Source organism: Eptatretus burgeri, chromosome 1 (assembly GCF_056783735.1).
Source record: "Eptatretus burgeri isolate ZD-2024b chromosome 1, Ebu_testis_v1, whole genome shotgun sequence".
Lineage (NCBI taxonomy): Eukaryota > Metazoa > Chordata > Myxini > Myxiniformes > Myxinidae > Eptatretus > Eptatretus burgeri.
In genome coordinates, this window is record NC_140961.1 from 142,375,920 (window position 1) to 142,394,425 (window position 18,506).

Consider the following 18,506-nt stretch of genomic DNA (forward strand, 5'->3'; position numbering starts at 1 on the left):
CAAACGAAGAGGAGGCTTTTGTACGTAAATCCGTCCTTTGTTGTGTGCGAACGCGCATTTGTTTGGAGGCACAGCTGGCTCGGTTGAAGACCCTCACAAATCGGTTCGACATCGTATATCGCGTTCATGTCATCCTGATGGACACAGCAATATATATATATATATATATATATATATATATATATATATATATATATATATATATATATATATATATATATATATATACATATACATACGTTTGTATAAGATCGGGGAGTTGTGATTACACATTTTTAAAGAAGAACAAGGCGCTTCCAACCAAAAGTAAAAAAAAAACTAGATCAACTCCGCTAATTTGAGCAAAAAAGTGAGAGCAGATCCGGTCTCAGGCAACGTTTCGCCGGCTTCGCAGCCGACTCCGGTTTTTATTTCGATACTACCGCTCATTTCCGGTCACGTGCTCGTGCTCGAGGTCAAATGGAGGAGTGCTTTTTATGTTATTTTGCAAAAGCAAAAAACAAATGTCAAATCGCATCGTTGATGGAGTGCTCTGCTCTTTTTTGTTTTTACTTGCACGTGATCCGGTGTTGTATGTGTGTGGGTGAGCACATGTGTGATTGTTGTTGTTTTGGTGTTTCCGGAGCATGAACACTGCTGGTTTTGTGTCCGGGTTGGGCATGATGCGGTGTTGGTTGTGCGAGTGTTGGGGTTTTCATTCGATGTTGTGCACACGTGGATGTGGTGTTTGGGATTGAGTGTTGATTGTTGCTCACCTTATCCAGTTTTTGCCATTCTCATCAGAGGTGTGTATTGTTTGGTATGTTATGTCCACCGCCTCCCCAGTTAGACGACCCTCCTGGCTCTTCACGTGCCACGCTTCCAAAATCAACCAATGTCGTTTGTTGGACATCATGTCTCGGACACGGGTCCCATCAATATCAAATTTTTTGGCCAGATTGCAGGTAATGACGTTCTCTTGCCGAATGTGTCATTCTCCCAATCCTAATTGCTCTATCATGTTCATCTAATAGTTGTTTCAAATTTCTTCCAGTTTCAACAATGTAGAATTGGCCACAGTCTTTGCATGATGAATGGTAAACGACTCCACATTCATGACCAGTTGGTATTGGGTCCTTTAGTTTTGAGATGACATTACGGATGGTGTGTAGAGGCTTGTAGGCTACGACAATCCGTGCACCACATACTATCCTGCCAATCCTTCCAGAAAGGCCTGGGTAGTATGGCAGTACACAGTGCCCAAGTATGTCTTGCTCCTTCCGTTCTGTCATTTTTGGTTCTTCCAAGGTGGGGAGTATCCACTTGTTGTACCCATTTTTGAGCAGGACTCCTCTAACTAATCTGATTTCTTAAATTTCCTCGGCTTTGGAAGATGACGGCATCCATGCCCATGCTGCTAATGTCCGTGCTACATTGCGTTTGTGGGAGATTGGGTTGCAGGAGTTAAAATCCAGTAATCTGCTGGTGTGGATTGGTTTCCTGTAAACCAAAGTCTTTCGGGAGTCGTCAGGCTGACAGTGAACCTCCACATCCAAAAATGCCAATCTGCTTTCTTTTTCAATTTCCATTGTGGAGTTAATGCTGGGGAATACCCGGCCAAATATTCCCAGTCAGTGGTCTAGTATGTTCGTACGCACTATGACGAAGGTGTCATCTACATATCTGTTCCAGTACTATGGGAGCCAATTCTCATGAGTCTCAAATATCCTTCGTTCGAGTTCCTCCATCACCAAATTAGCAACAATAGCAGAGACCGATGAACCCATAGCTGTGCCAAATATTTGTCAGTGGTGTGCACCATTATAGATGAAGGTCGTGCTGTTCAGATACATCTCTAGCAAGCTCCCAATATCTTCAGGTGTTAGTTTGCTGTTTTTGTGAAGCCATTTTCCAATTGTTTGAATGTTTCAACCGGTCGAGTTTGACGCTCACCGCAAGATCGACTGGGATGTTGGGGAAAAGGGAAACCACATCGAAAGATACCATCGTCTCATCATCTTGGATTCTAACATCTCTTATCCTTTGGACAAATTCATCACAATTCTTAAACGTTTTATCAGTCTTTCCTACAAGTCTGCCAATGATACGTGCTGGAAAGCCTGACAATTGGTAAGATGGTGCATTGACGAAGGACACGATGCGTCTCAGAGGGACATTGTCTTTGTGGATCTTGGGAAGACCATACAGTCTGGGTGCTGAACCATTGCTGCAGTAAAGCTAATTGTAGACCTGGATGCCCAGCCTGCCTGCTCGGTTTAGCATGGACAATCGTGTGTTCAAGGACCATTGTTGTTTTGGAGTTGGGTCATCAGGTAATTTTTGAAAAGTTTAACCATCCTCCAGTAGTGATATGATTTTACCATGGTAAGATTCCTTCTCCATTACTGCCCTGCCCTCATCTGCTGGTGAATAGATCAAATCAGTCCTGTTTCTGAGACTTTTCATAGCCTTCAGCTCTGGTACCGAGAGGTTAGCTTTAAGTTTACGCATGTGTGTATAAAGGCTCCGATGGTCTGAGCCACATGGTTCATGATTGTAGTTTTCTCCTGTGCCGGTAGATTGGTAATGGTGGACTCCACACTCGCCACAATCCAGGCCACAGGTATGGATTCAGGGGTTATGCTGAAATTTAACCCTTTCCTAAGGACCGCCATTTCATCGTCCAACAACTTTTTGTTGGATTAATTTACAACCCATTTTTTCTCATCGTCAATGTGTGGAGGTTTGTTGCAGTTATCGTTTTGTACACATGGTTGCTGGCGTGTGGTGTGTACCATGTGCAGTGTCTGTGACGTTGGGTTTGCATTGTTCCTCGGATGTGAAGTGCATGTGTGGTGCGTAGACAATTCTGTACATAGTTTGTCCAGTTTCCTGGTGTGTGCACGTGTAACAGACTCATGTGTCACCATCACTCGGTCTGCTAACATTCCGAGGAGGCATTCGAACAGAGCCCTATCGATGACTCCACAAAGTTTCTCCTGTAAAACTCTCCATCCTCGATAAGGTGTCGAAGTCTGCAAAAAAAGTTTTTTTTTTTTTTTTTGGAACCATACTCTCTACAGAGAGTATGGTTGGGCTGTTGGGGCTATTCCTGGGCTGTTGGGCACAATCCTGGACAGGTCACCACTCCGTCGCAGGATACTCGAATGGCTCAATTATCCCAGCAAGCTGGTACTCAATTTGCCAACCTCGGAAGGATGACAGGCTGAGTCAACCCCCTGGTGTGTATTAATTCAGCGGCCAACGGGGCTTGAACTCAGGACCCTTGGATCCCAAGCCGGACCCTTGGATCCCTTGGATCCCTAACCACTGAGCCAACACCATGCTTTGCATGTTACCATGCAACACCATGTCCCTCCTTAATTCTGAGTCTCAGAAAACGAAAACCCGTGGCTCGCATTATGTTGTTTGCCTCGACGCTCTCCACCCCTCAGTGAGCGAGGTAGCAGGTTTTCTTTGAGGCAGATGTGGTTAAATTGCAGATGCAGGTACTCCATGCCACGTCACTTGTGGTACTTCACGAACGGGCGGCAAAAGGCAAAACCCCCCCCCAAAAAACTGGATGGTGCAAACGGCTGGATCAGGTGAACAACAAATCAACACTCAATTCCAAACACCACATCCACATGTGCACAACACCCAACGAAAACCCCAACACTCGCACAACCAACACCTCATCATGCCCAACCCGGACACAAAACCAGCCGTGTTCGTGCCCCGGAAACACAAACAAAAAACAGCAACAAGCGCGCACACGAGCTCACCCACACACATACAACACCAGATCACGTGCAAGTAAAAACAAAAAATTCGGGTGACGACTCATCGCTTCAGGTCGTCACCCCCGCCAGCACCACAGGATCTATAAAAGGACTGGTTGCGGGGCTGTCCGTCATCGTCTTTCCTGCTCAGCGTTCCTCGTCTGCTAATTCCACCTTCTTCACAGCCTTACCGCTGACTCCACCCATCCACCCACCCACCTGATCCTGTCTGCTAATCCGCCCACTGCTCCGGACTCCGCCTTCTCCACCCACTGGCTTCTGACTCCACGCAAAGTCCTTCTTTCACGCCTGACGGTCACTCCCCATTCTCTGGATCAACACTTAGCTGCTCGAAGTGCCACGAAGCGGGAGACGACGCGCCAGCTGTCAGGGAGGTACTGCCCAGCGGAGCATCCCCCCAAAATGTATTGGTGGTGCAGTGGGTCAATCGCGCAAGGTATTGAGAGACCGTTAGCCTCATCGCCTCTCCTCTTTCTTCTCATTAACTCCTCTTCATCGGGGTGTGTGTGTGTGTGTGTGTGTGTGTGTGTGTGTGTGTGTGTGTGTGTGTGTGTGTGTGTGTGTGTGTGTGTGTGTGTGTGTGTGTGTGTGTGATGGTGCCTGTCCTCTTAAGTTAAGAGTGTACAAGAATTATATCGGGATAACTCTCCTCTGTGTCTGCTTTTGTAAGTTGCTTGTATTATTGTAAACTTTTCTTTTTATTATTTTATATTATTGTAAACCTCACACTTTTCTTCCAATCCCTGCTCACATACAACAATAAAATCTATTCATTGTACCACCTATCCTTCCGCGCCTGTCTGTAGTAAATCCTTTTGTAGAAATGTTCCCAGCTCGTTTCTGTCTTTTCTTTCATTGATCCAGCATGGTAGGTATCCGAACCGAGCCAGGACTTTATTCCAAACGATCCATTCCTTTTCGCTGGTACGTCCTCGGGAGTGTCGCTCGGCTGCATCTGGTCCGGTAAGGTGATCCGGTTCGGACAAGGCGTACCGAGGGCGTGTCCCCCGGTAATTAGATCACGTGGTTATTTTTCTACATAACCGGATAAACTAAACGGAGGACCCAAGGTCACGTGGTTGAGTTATTGGTGTTCACGGTCGTTTACCGACCCGCCGCGTCACTGAATTATCCGTGTGCGATGGCCTGCAATTCTGGGGAGTCCGGTGTGAACCCGAGATAGCTTCCCCCCCCCCCCCGGCCCGCAATCTTCTTCTTCTTCTTCTTGTGAAGAAGAATCCCTGTGTATATATATATATATATTATCCCTGTGTCATAGGAGGTGACCAGGGTTGCGTCAGGAAGGGCATCCGGCGTAAAACATGTGCCAAATCACTATGCAGATCATACGGATGATCCGCTGTGGCGACCCTTAACGGGAGCAGCCGAAAGAAGAAGAAGAAGATATATATATATATATATATATATATATATATATATATATATATATATATATATATATAAAAATATTGTGACGTCCAGGGGACTTGAACAGTCCCGCTAACGTGGAATGAGCCAAAACGATGGAGGCGGTTTATTTTTTATAACCCAAAGATGGCGGTTTTAATCGCTCTACCGCAAACGGGAGGAGGGAGGTGGCACGAGTCGCTTTTCACTGAGTTAATAATGTTTATTTCTCTAACCAGAAATAATAAGACTCGGCAAGAGGAGGGATCTGGGGCGATTCGACGGGATGGTGGTGTGGGTTCGGGCGTGGAGAAAACACAAACAATTCCAATGGATATACAAATCTCAAACCCTCTAAGGCGCCAGGTACACACACACCCACACACACACACACACACACACACACACACACACACACACACACACACACACACACACACACACACACACACACACACACACACACACACACACACACACACACACACACACACACACAAAACGTAGCTGGTCCTGGTGGTCAGGCTGGCCCGTGGTGTAGACGCAACAGTCCCTGGATTGGCATCAGATGAACTGGCGTTGCGCTCGTCAGGGGCAGGAGACACCGTGGTGCTGTCGACCTCCTGGTGTCGGCCCAAGTCTGCTCACAGCCGCCAGGGAGCCAGTTCTGGCGCCAAGTTGCAAGCAGGAGAGGGAGGCAGGTCCGCCCGCCATTCGACCCCGTACTCCGAGCCAGCAGAACCCCAGAGCCAACCGAGGTGAGGCACGAGGCACAGCAAGGCCACGAGACACGATGAATCCAGGAACGAACCAGCGCAACAATCGAGCACGCTCCGAGCCCAACAGCCTCCACCAAAACAAGGTTTTTCTTTATCGATCTTCTTCTTCCACCCCTTTTCCCCGAACATAACCTTTTTATCCTCGAGTCCTCATCACTTCCAATCGAGCCCTTTTATTGGCCCTCTGCCATCGCCTTCCGCCAATCGTGATCACGGGGCGGAGCCATCCGCAGCACTGTCCTGTTACGTCACGGCAAGCCTCCAGGGAATACTAAAAAGGTTTACGCAGACACACTTACCCTAACCCGTCTCCCTATCTGATTATGTGACAATTATCATTTCCCCCTTGAAGAAATGGACATTTACTAGACAACTTATCACCACTGAATTGCTACTTATTACATCGAGATCCTGGTACACTCGAACAGCATGGCATACCTAATTAAACATCCTAATAACCCTTTGAATGCATACCCCCCCTCAGACGTAACACTGCCCCCTCCTCTGGTACCGCAGCTCCTGCAAGGTATATCACAGGCGCTACCGTACCAGCCTTAACACTTACTGACTCACACCTATTTAACCTAACGAAATAAAGTAGGAGGGGCAATGGGCAGCGAGTCACAGCTAACTTACCTATCCTGCTGAATGTACTACCCCCTTATGGCCTTATCCTCGCCTAAACAATCATTCATTTTTTATTTTTTTTATTTTATCACATGAGAGCACTGAGCGAAGTTGCACTCCATCATCTGGATCATCGCTCTTGTCCAACACTCTTCCAGTGATCTGGGGAGGGGAAACAACAGGTTCCACAAAAACACAACACTTATACTTTACATTCCTACTCTAAGCCTTAACGACACTATTCACAGGATATTTACACTTGACCGCGTCTCCCAGTGGATGCTAATAGACCCAGCGTTACCTGGGGAGCCAATTTTCAAATTTGCTTGCCCCAAAATTATGCGGACATCATGCCCTTGCTGCACATGTCAAGTTGTGCGGGATCGAGTGGGACTCACACATCTTCACAACACTCACACCATGGTCATCATCACATTTCTCGGTCATGGCCCCCATTTTAATGATGCAGGCTGAATCCCGTCGTGGCCGTGGGGTGGGTTACCACAAGATGATGGGGGCATCTAAGCTGCAACCATGCCCACAGGTAAGCTTTAGTCCAACCCAGACGTTTCTCCGCCCCGCTCCCTTTGATTCCCACCCCCGTGGTTGCCATCAGCTCTAACCCCGTACAACACACTGGAAGGGGTCTCACTGGCTCCTCTGGCCTTCCTGGGTCGCCATGGTCCTACCCGCCTTGGTCACCCAACCAGACCCTCTCCCAGTTGCCTCCAGACACTGTCACCATTAGCCACCAGGGGTGAATATCCTTGAAGGGGGTCGCAATTCCCGCTCACCGTGAGCTTCAGCAATCCCTGCAGACAAGCACATCATCCCCACCCACAAAACCCACATGACTCCCCCCACCCCATCGGCCTTACATGTGACACCTGCATTTCTAACACTTCACCGACCATGACCTTCCCTGTTACCACACCATGTCCAATAAAAAAAAATCAACGTGTGCACCATACAATTCACTTCTTTACTTGAAACAACTCACACAGCACTTCTCCTCACCCGATCCACGCACCAGCCATTGGACAGCCACTCATGCCCGCTTTGTTACCAATTACCCACTGTCCCTATTGTCACTCTAAAACCCAGCAGAACTTACAAACCCATGCCAATTTTCCCACAATTCACTTTTTTCACCAAAGGAGGCACTTCGCCACAATCTCACCAGCCGTGCATGGCCCTATATGCTCAGCCCGATCTAGTCTCCCCGACCCCCGACAGTGATTTCTGGACTCGACCTATGTAAGGGCACCTCGGATAGACCTGGCAGTTCAGCAGGAGGATTCATCCTCTCCGGGCTTGAAAGTCTATTGGAGGGTCTCTCCATTGCCGGGTACCGGCAATATCGTTGCATGTGTCCTCTTTGCCCGCACCGGAAACAACTCCCCATAAAAGGCCCCCGTGGGTAACGGTGTAGTGTCTCTTCCGGTTCCGGACCCCCTCGGCCATAATCGAATTGCTCTATTGGCTGGGCTGGACCCCGCCACTTTGGCGCACCAACTACCGAATTACCCCTTATCAAACTTGACAGTTTCTGGCAAATTTCCTGAAACATTTGGGTAATGCCAATTTCTCCCAGCCCCTCTCCCTGATCCTGAATCTCCGCCTGTCGGATCGTCACCGATGGCCTCTCTGGCACCCGACCCGGCCGCCTCCACGAGGCCAGCCTGGCTGCGCACTCAGCCGCTCGGTGAACGGTGGGTGGATCCTGTAACTCCACCAGCACTCGGACCTCAGGGTCCGGAAGAGCAGCTAAAAATTTCTCTAGTGCTATTCTGTCCCATGCCTCCACTGTTAGGTCCCAATACGCAATCCTAACTGATTGGTAAATGTCCTGTGCCAGCTCCTGCACTGTCTCGCTCGGCTTTAATCTGCGGTGCTGGAGCTGGGCCCGCATCAGATCACAGTTTGCTGCGAACCCAAACCGACGGCTCAACGCCTCGCAAATGTGGGAGCTGGTCAACATCCCCTCCGCGATCACGTTTAACACATCTGCGGCTGGTCCCCGCAACGTTGCCACCAAATTCCCTGTACGTTCCCGCTCATTCCACCCATTTAGTCGGGAAATGCACTCAAATTGCTTCAGAAAAGCTTCAACGCTCCCTGACCCGTCAAAATTTACCAGGGGGATCACTTTTACGGTGGCCCGCTTCCCAGTTTCTCCCTTGTCCGAATCCAGGCCAGGGATCAAACACCCTTGTGGCTGCGTATCCAATTTCAGAGCCCACTGTGGCCAAAGATGTTTTGTGGTGAGGGTCTCATGGGTCAATTTTGCGTCCTGTTCCAAACGTTGAATGGACCGATTCACCTCTTCCCGCAGGATCTTCTGGGCCTGCACAACCTCCTTCAAGGCTCTGTCGCGAGTTTGTAGCTGCTCCTCAACCAACCCGGACACTCTACTTACAAAAGACGGCTCTACCAGGCCTTTATACAAGTCTTCATCTTGGCTCATAATTTTATCTTGTTCATCCAAACGAGCCTCCAATCCTTTTACCTCCTCCGCCAAATTCATCCCTTGCTTCCTCAGCTCTCCCCACTCTTCTACTTGCAGCTGCATACGAGCACCCACACAGGCACGATGACGTTCCAGGTTTTCATCCACTTTATCAACTCGAATGTTCGTTGCATCAATTTTATCTACCAATTTTTTCCGTATATTTTCCCCCTCCAATGTAATTTCTACCTTTGTTTCCTCCAATCTATCCCCGAATTTACTTTGTATTTCCCCCAATTTAACATCCACACACTCCTGCATCTCAGTTTTCATTTTCTCCATCTTTTCCCCCAATTCATCCCTCATTAAATCAATCCGTGCACCCAACTGTTCGCCCATTACCCCCAATTGATCTGTCATTTCTGCCCTCTGTGTCACGAATTGATTTGCCATTTCTGCCCCCTGTGCCGTCATTTTTGCCCCCTGTGCTGTAATTGCACTCATTAAACGTTCCAACATTGTCCAGATCGACATCGCGCCAGTTTCCGGCGCTGCCGGCCCCGTTACGGGCGATGAAGCACGGTCCACGCTCGGAATGGGGGAGGTTCCAATCCTACCCCCGTCTCTCCCTTCTTCCCCTGACTCGCTGCCCGACACGTGGCCTTCCTCCTCCAACATCTGCACATCCGCCATGGTGCAGAAGTCCCGTTTGCCGCCAATTAAATTTAATTTGAAAAATCCCGCCAAAATTTTCCCGCGCTCGCGTGCTTTTCTGTAGTAATTTTATATTCCAATTCGTGGCGAGATTTTAGTCCTGGTATATTCTCGCGATACCAAATATAATTGAGTGGTTCGAACATCCAACACCCTGACACCAATGTGACGTCCACGGGACTTAAACAGTCCCGCCAACGTAGAATGAGCTGAAACGATGGAGGCGGTTTATTTTTTATAACCCAAAGATGGCGGTTTTAATCGCTCTACCACAAACGGGACGAGGAAGGTGGCACGAGTCGCTTTTCACTGAGTTAATAATGTTTATTTCTCTAACCAGAAATAATAATAAGACTCGGCAAGAGGAGGGATCCGGGGAGATTCGACGGGATGGTGGTGTGGGTTCGGGCGTGGGGAAAACACAAACAATTCCAATGGTTGTACAAATCTCAAACCCTCTAAGGCGCCAGGTACACACACACACACACACACACACACACACACACACACACACACACACACACACACACACACACACACACACACACACACACACACAAAACGTAGCTGGTCCTGGTGGTCAGGCTGGCCCGTGGTGTAGACGCAACAGTCCCTGGATTGGCGTCGGACGAGCTGGCGTTGCGCTCGTCAGGGGCAGGAGACACCGTGGTGCTGTCGACCTCCTGGTGTCGGCCCAAGTCTGCTCACAGCCGCCAGGGAGCCAGTTCTGGCGCCAAATTGTGAGCAGGAGAGGGAGGCAGGTCCGCCCGCCGTTCGACCCCATACTCCGATCCAGCAGAACCCCAGAGCCAACCGAGGTGAGGCACGAGGCAGAGCAAGGCCACGAGACACGATGAATCCAGGAACGAACCAGCGCAACAATCGAGCACGCTCCGAGCCCAACATCCTCCACCAAACCAAGGTTTTTCTTTATCGATCTTCTTCTTCCACCCCTTTTCCCCGAACAGAACCTTTTTATCCTCGAGTCCTCGTCACATCCAATCGAGCCCTTTTATTGGCCCTCTGCCGTCGCCTTCCACCAATCGTGATCACGGGGCGGAGCCATCCACAGCACTGTCCTGTTACGTCACGGCAAGCCTCCAGGGAATACTAAAAGGGTTTACGCAGACACACTTACCCTAACCCATCTCCCTATCTAAATACGTGACAATTATCATTTCCCCCTTGAAGAAATGGACATTTACTAGACAACTTATCACCATTGAATTGCTACTTATTACATCGAGATCCTGGTACACTCGAACAGCATGGCATACCTAATTAAACATCCTAATTACCCTTTGAATGCATACCCCCCCCCTCAGACGTAACAATATATTTATATATATAAATATATATATATATATATATATATATATATATATATATATATATATATATATATATATATATATATATATATATATATATATATATATATATATATATATATATATATATATACAGTTGACAACAAAGAGTTGTCAATATAATAATTGATTTAAATAAGTTGTTCCTTGATCATGAACTGATAAGAAGGACAAATGAGCAGACAGGAACCAATTGCTTGACCCTGTTTTTCATTTCACGTGTTTGGGGTAAAAATGAAGACTGGCCCATCGAAGGGCCTCATTCCACATTTTGATTCCCACCTGGGAAGATAGTAGAGGCCACTTGGTACATTGTTTTACTTTGGCACACTTATACCCATCACCTTAATTGATAAATGTAGTTACCTTTTATGTATTAACCCTGCTCTTACCATTAACTTAATTTAACATCCATCTTCCAATGCTTTATAACTAAATTACATAACTAACTGTGGATATATGACATCTTATGTCTGGCTGCAACTGCTGTTTAAAATTGGGTCAGTTGGACAAGTTTTCATCTTTTTTTAAAAAATAATCAAGTAAACCAGATTCCCATAAGTCACAATATTTGATATAAGTTTAGTGTTAAAATTTCGTGATTGCACCTGCTCATGTGAGGGAGATGAAATGAAATAAAAATTTGCTAGCTCGACGAAGCTGGGTGCTTGTATGGAAGACAAAATTACGAGTCTATTACTGAATTTAATGGGCTGGTAGGATAACTTAGATGTACACACACTTGCCTCTAAGCTCTCTAGATTTGAATCCTCATCCAGATATAAACCAACATTCCAGTGTTTCACATGCAGGGTGAGGCATCAATGTGTGTGCCGTCCATCAGATGGATATTAAATTGAAACTGAACGTCCCATCTGTTATAATTATTGGATGAACATTAAAGATCCCACGGTGTCCTTAGCAAGTTGTATGCGAGTTATCACCAGCACGCTGAACAAGTTCCAAATGCCTGTCATGATTGCAGGAAGCAAGTGGTCTGGTTTTCATGAAGGTTCTAATTTGATATCGGGTTACACTGCTTGCTATCATAAGTGTGGTTGCTGTCTGGGCAGTAGCTTCTGCACTGTAAACAAATTGATCAAGTAGTTTGCATGTTTCAAAGTGAAGGACCATACAACCAACACAATGAACTTCATTGGGAAGATGCAACTTCCTATGCTCTTTGTCCCGCCTTCAAAGATGGAGCACAGACTGTTTTTCTGTTCACACAGAGCCGAAGATTTTACCTTGGGAAAAGAAAATTGTACTTAAAAACTGAATAAATATAATAACAACTTCCATTTTTTATTTTTTTTGTCAGAAAATGAACATGTTTAATGTATCAATGAACTTCAAATGTATGAGTATTAAATGATAATTCTTCAACGTCTGGGAATTTTAATGTTGCCGAGCCACTTGGCACGTGATTTTTCACTTCCTCGTTTTCGTACATATATAAATATATATATATATATATATAAATATATATATATATATATATATATATATATATATATATATAAAAAAATATATATATATATATATAAATAAATATATATATATATAAATAAATATATATATATATATATATATATATATATATATATATATATATATATATATATATATATATATAAAGACCCACTGGCCAATCAGCTCTCACCTTATCAACTAAACCCAGGTGGCTGAGATTATATAAATAATTGAGCCCTCCCACACTCCTCTGGCCAAAGAAGCTGCATAAAGCAATAGTCTAGTAGGAAGAGGGGGGTATCATGCACCCCCCCCCCGGAAATATACTTCTAATCAGTGTTTCTAGATTGGAAAAAGTGTGTAGAAAATGATGAGCTATGTGAAAAAGTTGTCAAAATGTTCCACGTATCATTTTTATGCAAATTAGTGCCCCCATTATAAAAAAAATCTAGTTTCACTATATCTCAGCCAATATTGCAGATAACTGAACAAATAAGGTGTCTCGACCCATGTTTTGAGGGTCAAGGATCATAATAAAACTATTTTTAAAGTAATCACATGTGCCTGTGTCATGCTAGTATGTGAATTAGTGCCGCCATTACAAAATAATCACATTTTTACCAATTAAGAGACTCCATATTGCAGAACGCTGAACAAATAAGGTGTCTAGACAGATGTTGTTGTGTTTTTAACCAATGCTTATTTATTTTGTAGTACAAGGGTCAAACATCACAATAGAACTCTTCTTACCTTTCCCGTTCCAGATAAACAGTCAGGTAAATGCTTCTCCACTATGAATCACTCATCGTTTTCAATGAAATCATCAGAGTCCAACTCGTCCTCTCCTTCCTCTTCCTCTTCCGCCTCTTCCTGTTCTTGCTCTGCTGAAGAGCCAGATGTAGTACTCTTGCATCTTAGTAGCATAGACTACGTCATTCTCTGCAGGCGGTGTGAATGATGAGCCATCAGGAAACTTTGGGCCAACGCGAGTGAAGTGCAAGAGTGGGAGAGTTTTTGGTGTGTCGACTTTCAGGCTACGCTGTTGCGACTTGTCGATGATAGGCAGCATTCAGACCTTGTTGCTCTCGAACCCAGGCTTGACTTCCTGCACCATGATTCCCCCAGCATTGTTGACAATGTTGCTGCCGTGCACATTGGTAGTGGTTTTGTTCAAGTTATCCCACTCACAGTGGAATACGAGGTTGCCCTCTCCTGTCACAATTTGGGGTGTCTGATAGGTTGAGACTTCGTCCAGGACCTGGGCCAGGGCAGTTTCCAACTCTTAGCCAAAATCGTAGCTCTCAGATTGGCCAAGCCTGTGTAATATCATAGTGAGCTGCCTGCTTCAGAACAAGTGCCTGACAGTCACACAGAGTAGAATGTGTTTTGGTAACTTCCATTTTCCCTCGGACACTGCACGGCCACAGGTCTTGCCTAATGGAGAATTCCAGACGCTTCATTTTTTGTCTCCATGTCTTCCTTGCCAGCCAAAACCGTGCTGAGGAACCGGACAAGGTCTGGGGGTAGGATATTTTCAGGAGTGAGCTCCATGTTGTCAGCTGTTGGTGGCCAGGGTTGGTCTTTGGACTCTTTGAAAGCCTGTAGAATATTCTGACGAAGTAGGAGAGCAATGTTTTGGTACTTATCTGTGCTTCCGAGAGTGTAAGCTCGTGCAAAAGCATTGGAAACGGTGATATTCGAGCTGTACACAAGCCAGAGAGAAATGGCATCAGCTTTGTCATGATCAACCTTCGTGAAGTGGATATGCTCCTTGATTGGGTCATTCTGTAGGCGTTTCAGTAGTTTCTCAGAGCGATAATTTGAGTTATCGTACCCATTCGATTTAAGTTCTTCGATATAGAGCAAGTGCAAGGAAGATAGCTGTGGGACCTCATTTTGTGGGACGACCTGAGTTTCAATGTGTTTCAGTACCGAGATGAATGCCTTTTCATGGGCGGCTGACATGCAAGCATGCTCGGTATCTTTTGCTCCTTCGGCTCTGCAAGTCCCGCGCTCGTAGTTAGTGAATGCTGTGCGGAAAGATTTAAAGCATGACAGATGGTGTTTGACCTCACAAGCAAAGAAGTCTTTGCTTTTCACCTGTCTATGAAGTCGAACTAGACCCATTTTCTCAGCCCGTGATTCAATTTGCTCCCATGCATTTTCTTTGTTCTTATAAGATGTGAATTATTCAGGTCTCTCAGTTTTGCGATGACCATCTTTGATCTCAACTTTGTCACAGAAAATGCATTCTGGCGGGAAGATGGGTCCAGCAGAACCCCTTGATTTACGAGGGGAGTGATGCCGCTGTACGGTTGATGGTTCTGGTTCTGTATTATCTCCCAGAAGATGAAGGTTGCCAGTAAAGTGCTGATAACAGTTGCGGTGATACCCAACACTTTCCAGGTCATCGGGGAGAGTTGTAGCGATCTGATCACACACTGATTGCATACGATATGGGGACTCGTGTGATTGATGGAGACGTCGATCCCAGATCTTCTGAAGCTGTTGTAGTTTTTCTGTAGCAGTTCCTTTGATTTTAGTGAGGGGTGTAAAATGACCATGATCAGACATGGATGGCACATGAAGGATGCATGCAGGTGGAGAGCATTTGTGGGCTGCAGGATCTGCACTCCGTTTTCTTTTGGGCATGCCGGCTTAATGTCTACTTCTACCACCACTGTGAGAGAAATGAATGAGAAATCACCAGTGATGTTAAAGGTGCCCTGTTATGAAATCTGGACTTCTCAATCTGATGAGATGTTCTGAGTGCAACCATCATGTTCTACAGTGGCCTAATGTTTGATGCTAACAAATGTTTTTGGGATACAAGCAGTGATAACAACAATTAAGCTAGAACCCTACGTAGATTTTAAGAGGCTAGCTATAGCTAACATGGTGCTAGCTAGCTTAGCTGTGATGCTGCCTGTTTCTGGTTCCATACAGAAACTGACATCCACATGTGTGTGGGTAGCTGAGTTAACTTCTTACCTTGTTGGTTTGGAGGTTGAATACCCAGCAACATCAGTTGGCGTCGACGAAGATGCATAACTCTTAAAGGAGGTATTGAATACATTTACGAAAATAGGAAATGGCAGCAATGGCAGGACTAATTTGCATAATAGCATGCCAGAGATACATGTGGCCACTTCAGGAATACTTTTATTATGATCTTTGACCCTCAAAACATGGGTGGGTCTAGACACCTTATTTGTTCAGTTATCTTAAATATTGGTTGAGATATAGTGAAACTAGATTTTCGATAATGAGGGCACTAATTTGCATAAAAATGATACGCATGACATTTTGACAACTTTTTAACATAGCTCAACATTTTCTATACACTTTTTCAAATCTAGAAACACTGATTAGAAGTATATTTCTGGGGGGGGGGGTGCATGATACCCCCCCTCTTCCTACAGGACTACAACCCAAGAAGACCTACACAAGGACAGCGCTACGCTGTTTCGAACACTTCCCAGAGTTCCTCAACAACTATAAAGATGTTCACACATAGTACACACATGAAAATCCCAATGCTATACATCCCCTTATCTACTGGACTGGTTTCATCACTTGTTGGCGAATCATCAGCGATAGCGCAGACAGAAATTCATAACAACGAGGCTCCCAAGCATGTACACGTGTAAATATTAAAAGCAGTCAATCTATACTAAGAAAAGGCATTGTGTGTGTGTGTGTGTGTGTGTGTGTGTGTGTGTGTGTGTGTGTGTGTGTGTGTGTGTGTGTGTGTGTGTGTGTGTGTGTGTGTGTGTGTGTGTGTGTGTGTGTCAGAGTGTCTCCTCCATAACTTCAGCAGCCTGAAACCTTGCATGCATACGAAGAAAACCCCAAGGAAGTGCAAGAGTGAAAATTGGGTGTTTTCGTTAATTAAAACACCCCTTTTGAAGATAATTTATGGGGTGTTCATCACAAAAAACCAATATAAGCCTTACAAGATGGCGGCACATCATCTTGGTCAGCCCTCTGTGGTTGTTGGAGTCTTCAGCCACCATTTTGTTCGGCCAATTCCAGCATACCTCGATTTGGAAACACGATCTACTCTCACGGACCAATTAAAGTATATAATCGAAATATTACGTCGGATTTGAGAATCGGTTCTGGTGAACAAAATAAGTCGAAATCTGGAGTGAAATCCGAAAATTTTAACAAATTAGTGATTTTTTTTATAACTTCGTGTATTTATTAAAGCAAAGTATTAAACTTAACTTTTTCTACTGTTCGGACGATTATATTGAGTGAAGAAAAAATTATGGAATGTGCAGAAAGTATAAATTAATTGAGTGAAACGCCGTGCTTCATAACCTCCTTTTGCAATTCAATAAGGCACAGTCTCCAGGGGTCCTTTTTCAGCAATTATAAACGCAGTCTGGGTCTTAAGGCATTTCCTGGCTAACCTCGCTGGGGTCTGAAGCCGCCATGTTTTTTGGCCTGGATGTATGCTCCAGATTTGAAAGTATCAGTAATTCTCTGACTACTCTAAAAAGTGTTGATTTAGCCAATTCGGACATTGCGTTTCAGGGTACATCGTTGTATCGAGGGCAATTTGTAATCACTTGCCAAGCCAGGCATTCCGTTGGAGTGCTTGAGTGCTTAAGCCACTTACCGAGCTGTACAGTGCATTTCGTGTCCTGTTCGGGATCTACATCCGACAGTTACTACAAGGTAGAGTTACGTTTACAGCATACACGGACATGATACATATGGGTAGATTTGGATCTGTATGGACTCTCCGCGGGTGTGTGGACATGCCATGCCTGTTATGGGTGCCATGGTGGCAAAGTTTCATCCCATATCTTGTGGAGGTTCTGTCAGGTTTTCCTTTGTCCTCACACCTTTTTCTAAAGCATTTGGTTGTCGGATTTGCTTTACAAAGGCTATATGTTTCCCTTTGTGAGTTTCATAACAAAAGCTGTTTGCAGTATTGATGTGTTTTCTAAATTACCGAGCCAATTTTTTTTCCTCAAAGTATCCACCTTCATTTCAGTAAGAGGTCACGATTCACGGACCAAGCTGTGAGGTTTTCTGTTCTCAAAGTTTTGTTCCGAGGGCTCTCTTCAGGATCGTCGCTGAGCCCTGGACAGCTTCCAACTGTAGTTCGTTTGTTATAATATTCCCAGGGATGGTTTTTACCTCACCTGTATAGTAGTTCTGGGGGAGCTTATGGGATGGCATGCCATCCATCCAGAAATACTTACAACTTCTTCTCAGGAACTACACATACGATTTCAATGAAATTTGACCACAGCCTTCATCACCCATGAAAGCATTAAAAATGGGGTCTCAAGGGGTCTACAGAGGGAGTTTATGGGGGGGGAGTGGGTTGCTTCCACAAAGAGGTATTTTCTTTCTTCTTAAACAATACATCCAATTCCGATGAAACTTCACGACAACCTTCATCACCCATGACGTACCAAAGTTTGTTCATGACATGAGAAAAAAATCTGCTCTAAGGGGATTTAAGGGGGGGTTCCCCCCAAAATATGCATTTCCTTTCTTTTGCAAAACTACTCACACAATTCCAATGAAATTTGACCACCAATTTCACCACCTATGATGTACTAAAGTTTATTCACGACATTAAAAAATTGGCGTCTTGGAGGGTCGATGGGAAGAGGGGTTTTGCCCCCCAAAATATACATTTGCTTTATTTTCAGAAACGACACACAATTCTGATGAAACCTGACCTCCATCTTCACCACCCATGATGTACCAAAGTTTGTTAATCACATTAAAAAAAAATTGGGGTCAAGGGGGTTCTACAGTGGGTGTGGGGGGGATTTTCCCCCCAAAATATGTATTTGCTTTCTTTTCTGAAGCAATACACACAATTTCGATGAAACTTGACCACAACTTTTATCACCCATGATGTACCAAAGTTTGT

At 45.2% G+C, this 18,506-nt stretch overlaps 1 long non-coding RNA gene and 1 pseudogene across 1 annotated transcript in view; one reads left to right on the plus strand and one right to left on the minus strand.

Annotated features, from left to right (window-relative positions):
* Window positions 1-15,253, minus strand: part of LOC147035649 (uncharacterized) — a 175,565-nt pseudogene extending 160,312 nt beyond the window's left edge.
* The window catches only part of LOC147035650 (uncharacterized), a 96,718-nt gene that overhangs the window by 42,143 nt on the left and 36,069 nt on the right, over window positions 1-18,506 (plus strand). The gene's annotated exons all lie outside the window — the stretch shown is intronic.